This window comes from Rutidosis leptorrhynchoides, chromosome 4 (genome assembly GCF_046630445.1).
Source record: "Rutidosis leptorrhynchoides isolate AG116_Rl617_1_P2 chromosome 4, CSIRO_AGI_Rlap_v1, whole genome shotgun sequence".
Classification (NCBI taxonomy): domain Eukaryota; kingdom Viridiplantae; phylum Streptophyta; class Magnoliopsida; order Asterales; family Asteraceae; genus Rutidosis; species Rutidosis leptorrhynchoides.
In genome coordinates this window covers 637807657-637826688 of record NC_092336.1, presented here as the reverse complement: position 1 = coordinate 637826688, position 19032 = coordinate 637807657, and the positions used below count along the sequence as shown (strand labels likewise).

Below are 19032 nucleotides of genomic sequence, written 5' to 3'. Positions count from 1 at the left end.
CCCCGTTCGAGCGAAAAAAAGGACCCCGGGAGAAACACTTCAACAAACATCAATTTTCCGAAGTCAACTAAGTCAACACACACCGGCAACGACATCGAGTCCACCCGAATAGACTCGACTATGATAATGATTAATGATAAATGATAATGAATAATGTTATAAATACAAATATACAAATATAAATATAAAAGATGCATCAAGATATATACAATCCAAAAATCAATACACATAAACTTTTCATTTTTGCAAACAGGAAGAGGTACAACACTACAACCAGTACCTAAACAATTTATTAAGCTCTAACTTGTAACAGTCTATTGTTCCAAATTGAATGAAGAATCATGTGAAACAAGTCATATTTTATAGGCATTTTATGCCAAATGAAATGTTGTTGCACCATTTTCACTCTCTTCTGCATTTCGACATATTTTTCTTCCGAAACCGACCTCAGAATATCACCCAAATTCACCACATCTTTCTCCAAAACAAACACTGCAAAAGCCCCCCAATCCAAAACCTCAAAAAATGGTGGAACATAGTTGTCTGATATGATCACTGGAACACATTCATAGTATATTGATTCCACAATTCTAGGACTGTATACTTCATACCCGCGAGCACAAATGCAATATTTGCTACTCTTCATATATGTTCGGTATCTAGCTTTACTTTCGATATCACGGGCCATTGGCCCAACTATTTTCATGTCAGGTTCTTTATCTAGCCAGTGTTTAAGTAGGATCGGTCTTAGATTTCCATGCAAACCCCCTGAAAAGAATGCAAGTATTGGTCTTTCAGAAACTGGGTTTCCGCCAATATCTTTGACCGGGTCTTGACCACTTCGAATATATGTAGCCGGAAGAGTTGTGTCCTTGCCTATCTTGAACCCGCCTGCAAGATTTGAGTTGCAAAGAGATCGAATGCAAATTCCCATATGATTCCTTGTCAGCTTCATTGCCTGTTTCAGATAAAAATTGTTACGGGTCAGTCTGGCTTTGCCCATTTTGACCCATGATCCATGCTGACTGACACGTTTATCTTGACAACTCTAGGCACAAATATTTCATGTAGGATTATGACTATATATGATGAGGTGAAAAGCAAACATACCCAATCGTGGCAAGCAACTAGAAAATGATCGGTTCCATTAGTTCTGTTCCAAAAAGGATATTTTCCAGATATTGTAGTTATGTAATCCTTCAGATGCTGTTCTAACTCCTTGTGGGTCCGAGGATTTTGTTCCTGCGACGTATTTCTTAGCTTCAGAGAACTAAATGGTAGATAGAACAGGTGTGCTTTTTTCGGATCTTTAACGACAAACTTTCTATTTTTCTCCATCAGGTTCATGAACCATCCTTCCGAAGCATATATTCCCCTTAATTTTCCATCATGAAATACTGGTTTATTCCCTTCCTTGTAGATATAAACTTTTAGAGTATTTTCCATCAACTTGTAACTCCTATAGAAATGTTAAATATATATATATATATATATATATATATATATATATATATATATATATATATATATATATATATATATATATATTGATTTACTTATATATGATTCGTATACAACTTTTACACGAATAACAACTGAAATTTCACCTTAAGAACTTGGAAACATTGTGATAAAGAGAAGCATCAAGTCCTTCAGTATTCCTTAACATTGGTGCGTTCTCAATTTTCACCTTTGCCAGTTGAAGTTGTCGGTCATGAGCAGATATTGACTTAGGTTTCTAAAATAACAAGTAGATATTTAAGTCAAAACTCATCTCTCCTAAAATTAGAAAATCATTACAACAAGTGAGTCCCTACACTGAAACTAGCAGCACGAGTTTCTTTAAGAACCGAAATCATGTAAGTAAGCCGTGTTGGTTTTAAAGCAACCACACCTGTTTGACCCGTTTGACCAGAATCATTTTGTTTCACTATGACAGCTTGAGCCCTTGGAGGAGAATCATTGCTTTTCACTGCAATAGTTTGACCTGTTTGAGCAGAATAATTTTGTTTCACTGCAACAGTTTGACCCGTCTTGTGAGAATCATTTTGTTTCACTGCATCAGTTTGACCCATTTGACCAGAAATTTCACAATCATAGACTTTGCACCCTTCTTCTACTTTTGACTCGTTCAATGCTTCCTCATTTGCAGTAGAGGTGTTGTCAAAAATAGCCACTTGATTAACCAAAATACCCTCGGTGACAGGTAATTTAACGAACAAGTAACTATTGTAAGACAATGAAGTTAACTGAGCTAGAACTATGAGAACAACTGCAACACCTATGACCAATACCAGCAGTCTCTGGATTTGAACTCGACAAAATCTTTGCAATGGTCGGACAATTTCCATGAGTGTTTTATGTAACGAATTACTATAAGCATGTTTTGATGGATCTACTCATGCATACCATCATGTTGACTTAAAAGCTTCACCTATAGTACATAAATGTTGAAAACAAAACATCATAACTAGAAAGAGGTTATGTGACAGTTGAATAATCATCATCAATAAAGTGTATTGTGGTGCGTAAAATCATACTCCGTAATAGTCATTTTCGATAGCGTTAATTGTTTAGCAATTCATATTCATCTGAGAATAGATCAAAGATATGCAAGTAAGTGTTTGGTAGTTTGAATAAGCTTTATAACCTTATAGGCTGATTAGAACTTAAAAAGCCCTATAAACACAGTTTAACAGCTAATGAGCTTGATAACTTGAGCTTATGGGCTTAAATAAGCCATAACTTTCAAGCTAATAAGCTGTTAAGACAGAGCTTGCTGTTTTTTTTTTTTAACCAAATCTCAACATGCCTATAAATGCCATAAATATAAGTTTAGCCCTAAAGCCAAATCTCAACTGTTTGGTCAACAGTCAACATATTCATACAGCATTTCCAACTCAATTTCCTGTAAATCATATACTGCTATATATGTAGACAAGAAAAATATGCTGTATATACATAAAGACATATGTAAACTACCTAGCGAACTGGAATATATTCCTAAAATGTTCTAATAAATGATAATTAACACAAAACAAATAGAGCAGCTGGAGCAACAAATGCATCAAACAGCCAAACAGGGATCACCCAGATAGACTGATAGCATAAATAAGAAAGAAAAAAAAAATCAATTCTTGCTGAGCTATGAGTAAAAGGAGCCGAAGTTACCCAGTGAAATCGACGAATTTATTCAGATCAAGAACAGTTTTTGTAATATTTCCAGTTCCCTGTATTGTGTGCGTTTGTTTGGGGGAAGGGTTTAATCGGAAATTACCTTTTAGTTATTAGTTACAGTTAAGCCCATCAATTGTTTTTGTGACTTGCGAGTAGTGAACTAGTGATGCTTGGACCGAATATTCATCGATCGATCGATCTCATATTTATATTTATATTTATATTTATATTGATCTTCTATATTTATATAAGATGATGTTATTATTTTACTAATTACTTTTTAGTTATTAGATGTCATTATTATTTTATCTATTAATTCTATTTAATTAAAAATTCAGAAAAATATAAAATAAAAACAAATATAATACTGTAATACCGACTTCATATTGTATTTTATGTTTTAAAAAAATTTCAAGAAACATTTGTTATTACTAATAATTATTATTACAAATATAAATACTCAATTTTTAAGCAAATTTTATTATTATTATTATTTATTATTTATTATTATTATTATTATTATTATTATTATTATTATATTACTATTAATATTACTATTAATATTATTATTATTATTATTATTATTATTATTATTATTATTATTATTCAAATATGGGTTCTTTTTACGGGATTAATTACTTTACATATGTATTCGACCTACATGTCACAATAAAAGGTTGTAATGTAGGTTTTTATGACAAGGAAAACAGTAATTGTGATGAAAATTGGAAGATGGTGAGAGAATAAATGTAGTTCATTTATTATAACCAAGTTAAATACATCAATATGTTTGTAAAAATGACGACAAGTTTCTTACTCGGAATCCGTCGTTCCACGGATCATTAAACTAAATGACTTTAACATTTACATTCACTTAATACCTAAAACACATCATTAAACTGTTTCGTTTAAACAAACCCGTAATTCCACGAGTCATTTCACTAGTTTAATATTTAAAATTCATATCTATATACATTTAAATCTAATTCATTAATTTATATTCATATTTATTGAATTAAGCAGGTTAACGGAAGTTTTTAAAAAACATTTCTATTATGAAATCCATCAAAGTATTTTTAACAATAATATGTAAAGAAATATTAATTTGAATCCTTGATTTTGCTTGAGATATGTACAATCACATGTGATTGGATATTACATGTGATTAGATATTACAATCACGTGTGATTGTAAAATCCAATCACATGTGATTGTCCCACATTTTAATTATAACCATTGATTATATTGATCTAAGGGCTGAAATTTATCTTCTAGTTTTCAAGCAAAATAAATGATACAAATGAATATTTCCCATAATATGTAATATACGTAAGAATTACTGTAATCATTATTAGGGATCATTATTAGGGATGACAATCGATGTTCCATCCAATGATATCAATCCGATCCAATCTATTTATAACGGATATGGTTGATCTAAATGGAGGAATAATGGATATGAATATGGACGTGGATGATATAAATATTTTGTGGATCAGATATGGATGACAATTTATCATCCATGAATATATCCATTATCACCCTAAATAAAGGTTGGAGAACCCGGGTCTCAGAGAGATTTCGCTTGGACATGTTTGGGGAGATCTCGACATCTCGAAAAGATCTCGGGAAGACCTCGAATGTTGACTGTTTAGTTTTATTAATACAAATATGTATATATAAACAAATATATGTATATATGAACATTTAAAAAAGACATTTTGTGATAAATGTTATTATGTTAACCTAAAAAATAACATTTATCGTGATGAATGTTATTTAAAAAAACGAAAAAAATTACTTGTCCCCTTCCCCTCTACATGGACACTTTCCTCTAGATCCTTTTATATATTGGTATAATCAATGGGAAAGTAACCAATTTAGGGGAAGAGGGGGGAAGCAATTTTTTTTTTTCGTTTTTTGAAAAAACTTTGTTCATGAACATTATAGATTGTATGAAAATATAAACATTTAAAAAAGACACTTTGTGAAAAATGTTTTTATTTTGGCAGAAAAACGCTCGAAGATATAATATATAACAATTATCGTGTTTTTCGAGCGTATTTTGAGGGTTTAGGGTTTAGATTTAGGGTTTAAATTTAGGATTTAGATTGATTTTTTAACACGAACGGTTTAGAGTTTAGAGTTTAGTGTTTAGAGTTTAGGGACTAAATCCAAAACACTAAACCCTAAACCCTAAACTCTAAATCGGGCTAAATTTTGACAAAAAGTATTTCACAAAACATGCAAAAAAACGTTCGAAGATTAACATTCTTCATGATCAATATTATCTTGAATGTTATTTTTGTCGATCGTTTTCCCGCCTAAATAATAACATTCATCACGAAGTGTGTTTTTTAAATGTTCATAGTTTCGTGTGATCTTGATGCCTGAATTTTTTTTTCTTCAAAAAAACGAATTTTTTTTTTGTTTCCCCCAATTGGTTACTTTCACATTGATCCTACCCCATATATATATATATATATATATATATATATATATATATATGGGTAGGTTCAAACGAGAACCACAAAAAAGGCGAGAACTGCGAGAACTCTTTAATTTCATAGTTTTTATGCATTTATATGCAACAAATTACATGCAAATGTTAATTAGTGTTCATATCATTAACAAATATATGTTCATTACTATCTATATATTTATATAAAAGAGAGTTTAAAAAATATGACATGTCAGTAGCACCTTAATTGTAGCTAATTGTGACATGTGTAAAATCCACATGTATCTTTCATAATTATTCAAAAATTAAAGAGCTAAATAATATTTATTAATTTAATATTATTACCAAAATCAACTTCATTTCAAACTATAGGTTCTGAAAATGAACATCAAGCGTCGTAAGATAACTTACTTATTTGAAACGGTTTTTGAGCAACCGTGCAACGCACGGGCTCAAAACCTAGTATATTACATGTTAAATTGTTAATTATATGAAATGTTCACATGTTTACAAAACAAATATGCACATGTGAACAAGAAACTATATATCTGATTATATATGTAAAATATAGGTTTTTTCAAACTATTTTATGTTCATTTTTACTCTATATCAACATTTATAGGTGATTCAATCTAATCACATGTGAGAATCTAAGTAAAATTAAAAGTTCTCGCAGTTCTCACTTTTTTTTTGTTCTCGTTTGAACTTTTGACTATATATATATATATATATATATATATATATATATATATATATATATATATAGATATAGATATATATAATCGTGAAAGTTAATCCAATGTGTCAACATCTCCTTAATTCTCTCAATATTTGCTGACTTGTAATTATGATAATTAATCTCACTTATAATTAAAATTAAAATTAAACTCTATAAAGTAGAGTGTCCCTGTTATAAACAATCGACCCATTTTTTCAGGGTTTCATATATTACAAACCACAACCATTTCCTAAAAAAAAAAAAAAAAAACCCTTTCATTCTCTAAATCTGTAAATGCAATTCCTATACAATCTCTTCACAAAAACCAATTGCAGATAAAAATCTAGCGTTAAAAAAATCCTTTGTTTTCTGAGCTTTCTTCTGTCAAATCTCAACATCGATCGGCTCTTTCATCGCTGAATAAATCAACTTCGGATCTAAAAATCCATCAGATTAGATTAAAATCATTCGGGCTTCATCAGTTTATCATGTTTTCTGAGCAGGGCTGAAAGGGGTTGTTCTACACAACACAAAAAAGGATTTATTAGAGCAAACAAGCAAGGTAAAATACATGTTCAAGTAAATCGATTCATTTTCTTTTTGTTGTTTGCTGATTTAAGCTGTACGTTTGGGTTGCTTTTTAACAACTCACTGGTCTGTCCATGGTATCTTAATTGTTGTTTATTATTTTGCTCTTTAAGTTAATTTTTCTATGCATTGTGACTAACTGGGTTGTTTATAGCATGTGCATTTATATGAATTGCATTTATGGAACTTTCTATTTTTATGATTTTGTGTTCTTAATTATTAGCTATATAATATAATATAGTGTTATTTATTAACATTGTGTTAAGTAAAAAAGGCAAAATAAATAAATAAATAAATAACAGTTGATTATGTTGGTTGTTCAATTGAGAATGCTTCTTGGGTTGATGGTAATGTTTCTGTTTAGTTGTGTGTTGTCATTGCAAGCTTCTAAGTGTTCTCTACGATCTGCTAACAGTGTTGGAGACCATTGCTCTCTGTACGTCTTGGAGGGTGCTGATGCTTCTAATGTGTGCTGCACTGTCATCGTTTCCCTGTAAAATTAGGTGTGTATCTATGTGTGAATACTTATATTTTAGATTTTGTTTACCTATCTTCCAATGATCATATTAGTTATGATTGTCTTACACACAAGTTGGTCGACTACTGTAGTTTGCACACTTACATAATGTGATTCGTGGTAGAAGGAGTCTGAAGAACCTATTGATCATTTTTTAATCAAATGGTATACGAATTATGAGCCTGTAAGTAATGTAAATGCAATAATTCGTAATTCGTATACCATTTATTGCATTTACATTTATTGCATTTACATTACTTACAGGCTCATTATTCGTATACCATTTATACCATTTATTCACGGTACTCCGGACCGGAGAGTTAAACTCAGTTGTACTCTTTGTTCATATATAAAATTTGCTTGCTTTTCAAAAAAAAAAAAAAAAAAAAGAAAAAAGAAAAAAAGAAAGTCATTACCTGGGTTGAATTGATAATTGTTTCGTTGTATCTTAATGTATATATTAACTAACAATAGCTTTTTGTGATGACGGTCCTATGAGAGCGTGTCCAGCCTTCAGGTTGACTATTTAACAAACTTTCAGGGTAAAATCACTCTCTACGATCATATCCTTGAATAATACTGATATTTGGTTTTGTATTATTTGATTATACCGGCTGAATACCTCATTATTATTTGTTATATTGATTATCATATAAAACTCAGAGCCCTTGTGATAGGTGTCATCATGTAGGCTGACAAATTGAAAATGTTACTTGCGAACAATTCTTTTTTAACAATCTAAATTTTCAATAAATTTGGTTTCGATACAAATACTGTCAGTAATAAGGTCATTGTAATTGTATTATACAATTAATTCATACAAATACTAATGTTTTCAAATACTGTTTTATAGAGCTGTCGTGCAACGCACGGGCTCTTAAATCTAGTATATATATATATATATATATATATATATATATATATATATATATATATGTATATTTGTTATGAAAGTCAAATAATGTGTGCCAATTTTGTGGCTACAACTCACCTACCAAATTGCACAGTGGTTTATTTTTACTATAAATACATGATGATGTAGTTTGTAAAATATGCACTCTCTTGAATATATTTCACATATACATTCTCTCTCTCTCCTTTCTATTATTCTTTAATTAGATACTATTTACTAAAGGTAGTTATAAGCCTACTGAATTATAACACGTTATCAGCACGAAGTGCTCCGTATAATCAAAGTTTATCTAAGCAAGCACAAGTTACTAATCAAGGTAATAATAATAAAAAAAAAAATTCTTTAACGATATCTTCTATTATTTATTAGTAAGGTAAATATTATTATCATCATCATAACTAACATTTATATTTATGTTATTTAAGTTATATATGGTCGGTTATACCGCCTGAATTATATTTCTGTAATCTAACTATTATTAACTTCACTAACATTTATATTTATGTTATATATGGTCGGTTATACCGCCTGAATTATATTTCTGTAATCTAACTATTATTAACTTCACTAACATTTATATTTATGTTATATTATATGTGGTCGGTTATACCGCCTGAATTATATTTCTGTAATCTAACTCTTATTAACTTCACTAACATTTATATTTATGTTATATATGGTCGGTTATACCGCCTGAATTATATTTCTGTAATATAACTCTTATTAACTTCACTAACATTTATATTTATGTTATCTAACATTTATGATTACTTATGCAATTAATCATTATTTATTTCATGCATACTAATGTTTATTCTTAAATTTATTATTTATGCATAATATGTTTATTCTCTTAATCTTCATATTTATACTAAACGTATTTATACTAAATGTATTTTATAGTAATCATATTTATACTAATAAAATTCTTTTATTAAAATGATTATTAATATAACGAGTACATAACATTCGTTAACGTCAACTAACGACGTTACAAGGGTCATATATACATAACGGTTATTAACGTCAACTGACGACGTTACAACGACTATATTTTTCAAATATAAAATAAAAATCTCCGTTTTCACATTTTCACAAATCAATCTTCATTTTCTCAGATTACTATTCTCAAAAAGTTTTTGTAAAGATGATTCACACAAGGATGATTTTTCCTATTGTATTGGTCATATTAACTATCATCATTGTTGCTAATATACCACCGGGTGTACCTATATTCTATCATGCCCTTGTGATTTTATTATTTGTAATCATACCATTATTCTGTTGTTTGCTACTTATGAATTTAAAATGATTTTAATTTCATTTTATTATTTGTCTATGAATAGAAGTTGATTATGATTATGATTTATGTTCATCTTTTTGATAATAGAAAATGTCGAATTTGAAAAGGCTTAAATTTGCTCCTTTAGAATCAAATGGGAACAACTACTTAACATGGGTTATGAATGTAGAAAAGCATCTCGAATCAATCGGTATTTTAGAAACCCTGAATGAAAATAACAATTGTTCCGAACAAGAAAAAGCAATAGCAAGTATTTTTCTTAGCAAACATATTGACGAGTCCTTAGAATCTACATATTATATGATCGAAGATCCAAGTGTATTATGGAAAATACTCAAAGATAGATACGATATTAATTATCTTGAAATAACGGTGATCCATGAAAGAATAAAATTGAAGATGTTAGTAGACGCTCTTATAAGAATCCCCGAGATTCTTATTAATGATCTAGTAACGTGGGTCATCAGTCTAGTATTTCTTGAATACATGAACATCTTGTTTAGCTCTACAAATAAGTCCCAAAAGAAAAGAAAACGAGAGTGAATCTGTTGAAAAATCTTAATTAAGTAAACCATGAGCTACCTTCAGACTTAAATGACCTGAATTTTCTAAAATGTCTAGCTTGTTATGTATCACTCCTAAGTAAATGATTTTAGACCATAATATATATATGTTTATTAGGTGTTATCTTTTATGTACTTCGGATTGTAACTTGTTTGCATGTAATATAATTTGATTATCTGGCTGAAATATTACTCATTATTTGCTTATCTTATTTGAAGTTTTAGTATGAATCTTGCTGAAATACATCATCAATTTAAATGGTAAAGACCTATGTATTGTAGATAATGGTAACATACACACTATGATCAAATCTAAGAAATATTTCATTGATTTAAATCAAATGAAGAAATTATAAATACTATATAAGGTCTTGCAAACTTGATATAAGGAACGGAAAAGGCAAAAAAAAAAAATTCATATTACCAAATGGTACAAATTTTCTGATAAACAATGCTTTGTTTTCTCAAAATCAAAGAGAAATTGATTAAGTTTCTCTGATATATATATCATAATAGATATGATTATCAGTAAATGATAACAGATAATGAGAAATATCTATGTAGCACCGAAAAGCGCATATGATGAAAAGCGCAGCGCATATGATTAAAAGCGCATATGATAAAAAAGCGCATATGATGAAAAGCGCAGCGCATATGATTAAAAGCACATATAATGAAAAGTGCATATGACGAAAAGCGCAGCGTATATGATGAAAACCTCAGCGCATCTGATTAAAAGCACATATAATGAAAAGTGCATATGATGAAAAGCGCAGCGCATATAATTAAAAGAGCATACGATGAAAAGCACATATGATGAAAAGCGCATCACATATAATTAAAAGCACATATAATGAAAAGTGCATATGATGAAAAGCGCAGCACATATGATTAAAAGCGCATATGATGAAAAGCGCATATGATGAAAAGCGCAGCGCATATGATTAAAAGTGCATATGATGAAAAGCGCAGCGCATATGATAAAAAGCGCATATGATGAAAAACGCATATGATGAAAAGCGCAGCGCATATGATTAAAAGCGCATATGATGATTAATAAAAAAACATATATGGTGATTAATGAAAAGCACATATGGTGATTAATGAAAAGCACATTGAGAAAGAATCACCAATGTTTTTTGAAAGAATTCAAGGTGATATATGTGGACCAATTCATCCACCATGTGGACCATTTAGATATTTCATGGTCCTAATAGACGCATCTAGTAGATGGTCTCATGTTTGTCTATTATCAAGTCGAAACATGGCATTTGCAAAATTTCTTGCTCAAATTATTAAATTGAGATCATATTTCCCTGATTATACTATTAAAAGGGTGAGATTGGATAATGCTGGTGAGTTTACATCTCAAGCATTTAATGATTTTTGTATGTCTAATGGGATTGTTGTTGAACATCATGTTGCTCATGTGCATACACAAAATAGTTTAGCCGAATCACTAATTAAACGATTGCAGTTAATAGCTAGACCATTGATAATGAGAACAAAACTCCCAGTATCTATATGGGGTCATGCAATTTTACATGCTGCATCATTAATTCGCATTAGACCAAGTGCAAGTCATACATATTCTCCATTGCAACTTGCTTTTGGCAATCAGTCAAATATTTTCCACCTTAGAACATTTGGTTGTGCGGTTTATGTTCCTATCGTACCACCACAACGCACTAAAATGGGTCCTCAAAGAAGGATGGGAATATATTTTGGATATGAAACATCTTCAATCATAAGATATATTGAACCCATGACGGGTGATGTTTTTACAGCACGTTTTGCTGATTGTCACTTTAATGAAACATTGTTCCCTAGATTAGGGGGAGAAATAAAAAATAAAGAAAATGATGTTTCATGATGTGAACATCAATTAAGGTATCTTGATACTCGCACAAAAAAATGCGAAACAAAAATTCAAAAAAAAAATGCATATGCAAGAACTTGCGAATAAATTGACCGATGCATTTACATATGCAAAAAGAGTGACTAAATCATATATATCAGCAGTAAATGCTCTAGCAAGAATTGAAATTCCAAAAGCTGGCAATAATGTCACTCATGAGTCTTTGCCACCCCAGAAACGTGGGAGACCAATTAGTTCCAAAGATAAAAATTCTCGAAAAAGAAAATCAGCTGATAATGAGGTAAAAGAAAGTGTTCAAGAAGAACCACAAATTATTACTCCTTCTGCAGAGGAGATTGATGATGTCAATACGTAATTGCAATCAATTATGCATATTCAAAAAATATTATGAAACCGAAATGACATGAAAAAACTTGATGAGATATTTTCATATAATGTTGCATATGACATCATGAATGATGATGATGATCTAGAACCAAAATCTCTCATGGAAAAATAGACATGATTGGGATCATTGGAAAAGAGCAATACGAGCTGAATTTGAATCGCTCAATAAAAGAAAAGTTTTCGGATCTCGTTCTCACACCTAAAGATGTGAAACATGTGGAGTATAGATGAATTTTTATGCGAAAATGAAATGAGAAAAATGAAGTTACAAGGTATAAAACTAGACTTGTAACTCAAGATTTTTCTCAAAGACCGGGAATTGATTATGATGAAACTTATTCCCCTGTTATGGATACAATTACTTTTAGATACTTAATCAGCTTGTCAGTTTCTAAAAATCTAGAAATGCATCTCATGGATGTTATTACTGCTGATCTTTATGGATCACTTGATAGTGATATATATATATATATATATATATATATATATATATATATATATATATATATATATATATATATATATATATATATATATATATATGAAGATACCTAAAGGATTTAAGGTATCAGAAGCATCAAATGCAAAACACAAAGAAATGTACTCAATTAAATTACAAAGATTTTTATATGGGTTGATACAATAGTATAACTAATTAAATGATTACTTAATAAGAAAAAAGGTATACAAATAATCTTATTTGAACATGTGTTCTTATTAAGAAAACAACATCCGGATATGTGATCATAGCTGTTTATGTCGATGATCTTAAGATCATAGGTACAAATAAACAGATCCATGAAGCCATTCAACTTCTAAAGAAAGAATTTGAAATGAAAGATCTCGGAAAAACCAAGTATTGCCTTGGTTTGCAGACTGAGCATATGCCTAATGGTTTACTTGTACATCAAACAACTTATACGGAAAAGATTTTAAAACGTTTCAATATGGACAAGGCAAAACCATTAAGTACTTCTATGGTTGTTAGATCACTTAATGTTGACACTGATCCATTTCGTCCCTGTGAAGATTATGAAGATATCCTGGGACCAGAAGTACCATATCTTAGCGCAATTGGAGCTCTTATGTATCTTACAAATTGTACAAGACCTGACATTTCTTTTGCAGTTAATTTGTTGGCAAAGTTCAGCTCAGCTCCTACCAAAAGACACTGGAATGGGATCAAACACATATTTCGATACCTTCGAGGAGCTACTGATTTAGGATTATTTTATTCTAAAGAATCAAAATAAGATTTGATTGGTTATGCAGATGCAGGTTATTTATCTAATCCACATAAAGCTAAATTTCAAAATGGATATGTATTCCTAAATGGAGGTAGCGCAATATCATGGCATTCTCAAAAACAAACACTTGTTGCAACATCATCAAATCATGCCGAAGTGATTGCATTACATGAAGCTACTCGGGAATGTTTTTGTTTGAGATCAATGAGACAACTCATTACTGATTCTTGTGGACTAGAACACGATAAAAGTCCAACAACTATCTATGAAGATAATGCAGCTTGCATAGCACAGATGAAAGAAGGGTATATCAAAAGTGACCGAACAAAACACATACCTCCTAGATTCTTCTCATACACTCAAAACCTCATTAAGGACAACCAGATTGAAATGAAATATGTTCAATCCAGCAAAAATTCTGCCGATCTTTTCACCAAAGCACTTTCAACTGCTATTTTCAGAACGCATGTTCACAATATTGGCATGAGGCATGTTAAAAGGATTTAATGCCTCAATGATGTCTACTTGAGGGGGAGTCAACTCTATGCTGCACTCTTTTTTCCTTGGCTAAAGTTTTTATCCCACTGGATTTTTCTTTAGCAAGGTTTTTAACGAGGCAATACTAGTTGCTTGTAATTGATCTTAATGAAACAAAAATTGTCATCCAAGGGGGAGTGTTATGAAAGTCAAATAATGTGTGCCAATTTTGTGGCTACAACTCACCTACCAAATTGCACAGTGGTTTATTTTTACTATAAATACATGATGATGTAGTTTGTAAAATATGCACTCTCTTGAATATATTTCACATATACATTCTCTCTCTCTCTCTCTCTCTCTCTCTCTCTCTCTCTCCTTTCTATTATTCTTTAGTTAAATACTATTTACTAAAGGTAGTTATAAGCCTACTGAATTATAACAATATTGATATTGTTAATAATTGCTACTAACCTTAGAATTACGGGTTCTAAATTCTAATTAGCAAGTACCTGCTCTATTTCTATCTCTACCTTTTACAAACCATGTGGCTTATTGCCACATGGAGCAATACCAATGATTTTGTCTCCAACCAGCCAAATGTTATAATTTTATTGGTCACGTTATTACACCTGTCCCATCCCTTCTACTTTCCACGTGTCCGCATATGGAATCCAAAAAAAAACATCGCAAGTGCTAAAAAACACACACACATTACGCTGTTAAAAAAAACCGCCGCACAATCTCCGGCCAGCCGCTTGTCGTTTTATCGCCATCAACGCCGATCGCCGCACAATCTCCGGCCGGCGCTTCCGTTTTATCGCCATCAACGCCGCCTTCCATCATATGCGATTACATCCTGGTGTGGTTGAATCGTCGGTATATCGTAGGGTTCCGTTAAACCAGCATCATCATCGTGTGTTTTCAGATGAAATCAATACAGGTTCGTTACTTTCTTTTTTTTCCAATTAAGGTTTCTTAACGATTATGGTTTGAATAAGTTAACACAGATCCAAAATCTTATTATTTTACAATTTTATCATCTCGATTCATGATTGTTCTCACTTGATTTTGTTTTGGAACGCAGTGTTTTTTGCCAATATTAACAAGATTAATTTTTTTTTGCAATTAATTATTTAATAATCACTCAATTAGGTTTTAAATAATTTCGTTCTTGATCAGTTTCTTTATTTGTTTTTATCTAGGAACAGGTTGTAAGCAAATCAATGTTTATTTTGGATTCTTTCTAGCCAGTTTTAAGTTAAATGCTGATAAGTACTTCGGATGGACTGTTGGATATAAGTTCACAGAGGTATCGAGTTCTATTCATAACTTTGTTTCTTTAGCTGATTTTTCAATTTATGGTTTATACAACTTGATATTTTTAATATATTTATGATTGTTATCCGGTTACTCTGGATTATGTAAAGAAAGAATTTGATGGATCTGCGTTGTTGATATTTTAATTATATTAATGGTTTATGCAATTTGATAATTTGATGTTCAATTATCTAATGTTTGCTTTTTATAACTTTTTTGCACTCCAAGTGTATAATAAAATGCTTCAATGAAATATAAAACTTGCAAGTATGTTTGAACTCATCTCTTATCCTATCAGGTTTCAGTTCAAATTCTAAGTTTAATTGATCCTCTATTACACTGACCCAGTGGGAATAGGAACCATTATTATTGAGACAATGTTATCTCAGTTTTTGACCCATTTTGACACATGTAGTTACCTGTTTACAAACTTACTATGAGTTGGGTTGTTTTTTGAATCAGTCAAAACATGTTGGATTGTTGTTATAATGATTCTATAGTTAATCGTTTGTTGATTATGGATTCTCGAATCCACTTTTTTACCGGCAATGCATTCGCAATCACTTGATGTATATGTAATGCGTAGTATTTTGTTTACGTTGTGTATGTAGTGACTGGACAAGAGTTAAGAATCGAACAATATTTATGTTAATTTCTGGCAACCTCTATATCAGTAATTCATTAAGGTTAGCAAACAATGTGTTATTTAATTTTGTATCGATTTTTGTATATAACTGATTGTAAAATTGAAATTTTTTTATAAGATCTTTGTATTTATTTTGTGATGATTATTGTAAAAGTGTCCTAATTTAATCTCTGATAACTATTTATGCCTAGGCGGTACACTTACTGAAGATCCTTATTTCCGATTAAGGGAATTATGTTTCAGCTATGATTATAAGGTTTGAATCCTTTCGTATTTTGAGTCATTTAAAGATTATACTTGTGTGCGTCATGGAATGTAAACATTATAATTGTTGATATAGTGTCACTTTCTTGCTAAATGAGTTGCAGTGTTGCACATTAACGGAATCTTTTTTTTTGCGTTGATCATGCATTATATTTATGTAACCATTTCACATGCAAACATACTTATTCAACCATGTTCCTTATTTTATGAATTTTTTGTAATTGTATTAAATTTTTCATAGTTTTGTCAATCTATTTGGCTCAAAATTTATATTGCTTTAGTAATTTGGGTCAACATTACCTTTGCATGAATAACATTGATAATATGGTGTTTAATCACTTATGTATAGCTGATTTGGGTGACCTGGGTTATCGTTTCTGTGAAATGGGTCAAAGTTACTGGTGCTACTTTATCATGATATGGGTCAAACATGCTACTGTTTATGGGTTATAGGTCAACATTACTACTGTTTAATTAATTTGGGTCAATAATGGTGTGATATGGGTCAAACCTGCTATGGTTATAAAGACAATGGTAAAAGGCTTGTCATAAATTGGATGGGCAAATACGGTTGTCAAAAGCTTTGGAGTCTGATTTGTTGGTTAGTAATAATTGATTTAAACTGTATATATACAAAAGTCGTGGTTATGGCTATATGGGGTATAGTGGTTATTTTGGGTGTTTGATTTAATAGTTAAGTCAATGTAGATGATTTTGGGTTCATCATATTACTTTTTGGGTTATGGATTTTGATGTTATTAGTGGTGAGATTGGGCTCTCATCTAAGGGATTATTTAGTATTCAATTTTTTTTAGTATGTGTTTAATATTTCATTACGTTGTGTTAATAATAATAATTAATGTTTTGCAGGCTAATACATGTGTCCAAATTCTCAAACTGAAAGTGTTGATGATCAAAGCGTAATATTAGTAAAATTTACATGTCTTAAGGTAAGTAATTTGTGTATGCTATTATGTTAGAGTATGCAATTTGTATATGAACCATGTTAATGACCCAATATTTGTTTATATAGTCAGGTGTGTAATCAAGTATTTTATTAAATTAATTATAGTTTGTTAATGACCATGTTAATGATCGAAATTGGCACCTTGATAAGTAAAATGAGTCATTATTAACAAATCATTTATTACTGTCTTCATACTGTAGATTCATAAAAAAAGATGACTTGATCAACTTGGATAGTGATGGTTAGTTTGATTGCTAATAGTATTTAAGGAGAAGTGGAAGGGGTTATAATTTGAATAATGTTGGTGATGAACTTACCGAAACAGGTAACTATGGTACTATGTATTTTTAGTATCATAATAATAATATATCTTTATGTTAAAATTTGGTAGTTAGTTAGTGGTTTGTTCTCAAAGTAGTAACGATGCTACGATTCACCCAATCCTTAAATTTCTCATCAACTGTGCCATTGCTTGCTTGAATTGGCTATGAATTATTGAGTTTGTGAAATGGTTAGTGACTATTAAATTATCATCAAATGGGTCACCACTAAAGTTATGCGCAAACAAATAACCTATTTTCCATTTTTTATGGTGATGATTGTTATTGTTATTGTTATTATCGTTGTTATAGTAGCTTAATGAACATAAGAGAATTTGATGGAATGTTTATATTTACATTTGGCTCTAAGTTGAATAAATATCTATATGAAACATTCCAGAATGTTGTGACATAAGAATGTATGTTCTTGAATGTTAAAAAGAAAAATACGAGTTGACCATATGCTTATTACTCGAATTATTTGACTATTAATTGACTTATTTGACTATCATCTGTACAAGTAGCAACTTCTACAACGTCCTATTAAACAAATGGACTTTCTCTTTGATACAAATACAAGAAAAATACATAAAACAAATGGACTATAAAACAAATACTTTTTTGACTATTAATTGACTTATTTGACTATTAATGTATGTTCTTGAATGTTAAAAGAAAAATACGAGTTGACCATATGCTTATTCCATAATGGACTTTCTCTGAAATGTCTTATTTCAGCTATAGTTATGATACAAATACAAATTGATGAAGTGCAATACCAAGTGATATGTACTTTCTCTTTATGTATTAATACTTTCACAAACTGAAATATTCAGGCACCAATGTCGCGTTCAACTAATTATTTCTTTTAATATGTATGACGACACTGAGTTGAAAGTCACTGTAAGTAGTATTAAAATTAATATTATTTCCTACCATTTTTTTATATAAAAAACTTTTATGATTTTTGAATTTGAAATATGGGTAATTACTTTCTAATTTATTTAACATTTTGTTCAAACTTTCGTTCAACGGACGAGCTCATAAAACTGTTAACATACATAGACTTACTTTTAATGTTATTTGCAGGGTTATAAATTTGTAAAAAACGAACAATGAAATTTGGACCAGTACTTTGAAAATGTAGTATTCAAGGTTGAAAACCTACTAACTTCAAGTAAAGCAATAGCTCATAGCTGGAAGACATGGCGGTCCAGATATCTACAAATACATTTCTTTTTAGTCTATCATAGTAGTAGTTAGTGATGTCAGTGTTTTATCTCTT

The 19032-nt window shown here is 30.3% G+C and overlaps 1 pseudogene; it reads right to left on the bottom strand.

The window, feature by feature from the left end:
• Positions 1-209: 209 nt before the first annotated feature.
• On the bottom strand, positions 210-3250 carry LOC139904301 (probable glycosyltransferase At5g03795; annotated as a pseudogene).
• Positions 3251-19032: the final 15782 nt, after the last annotated feature.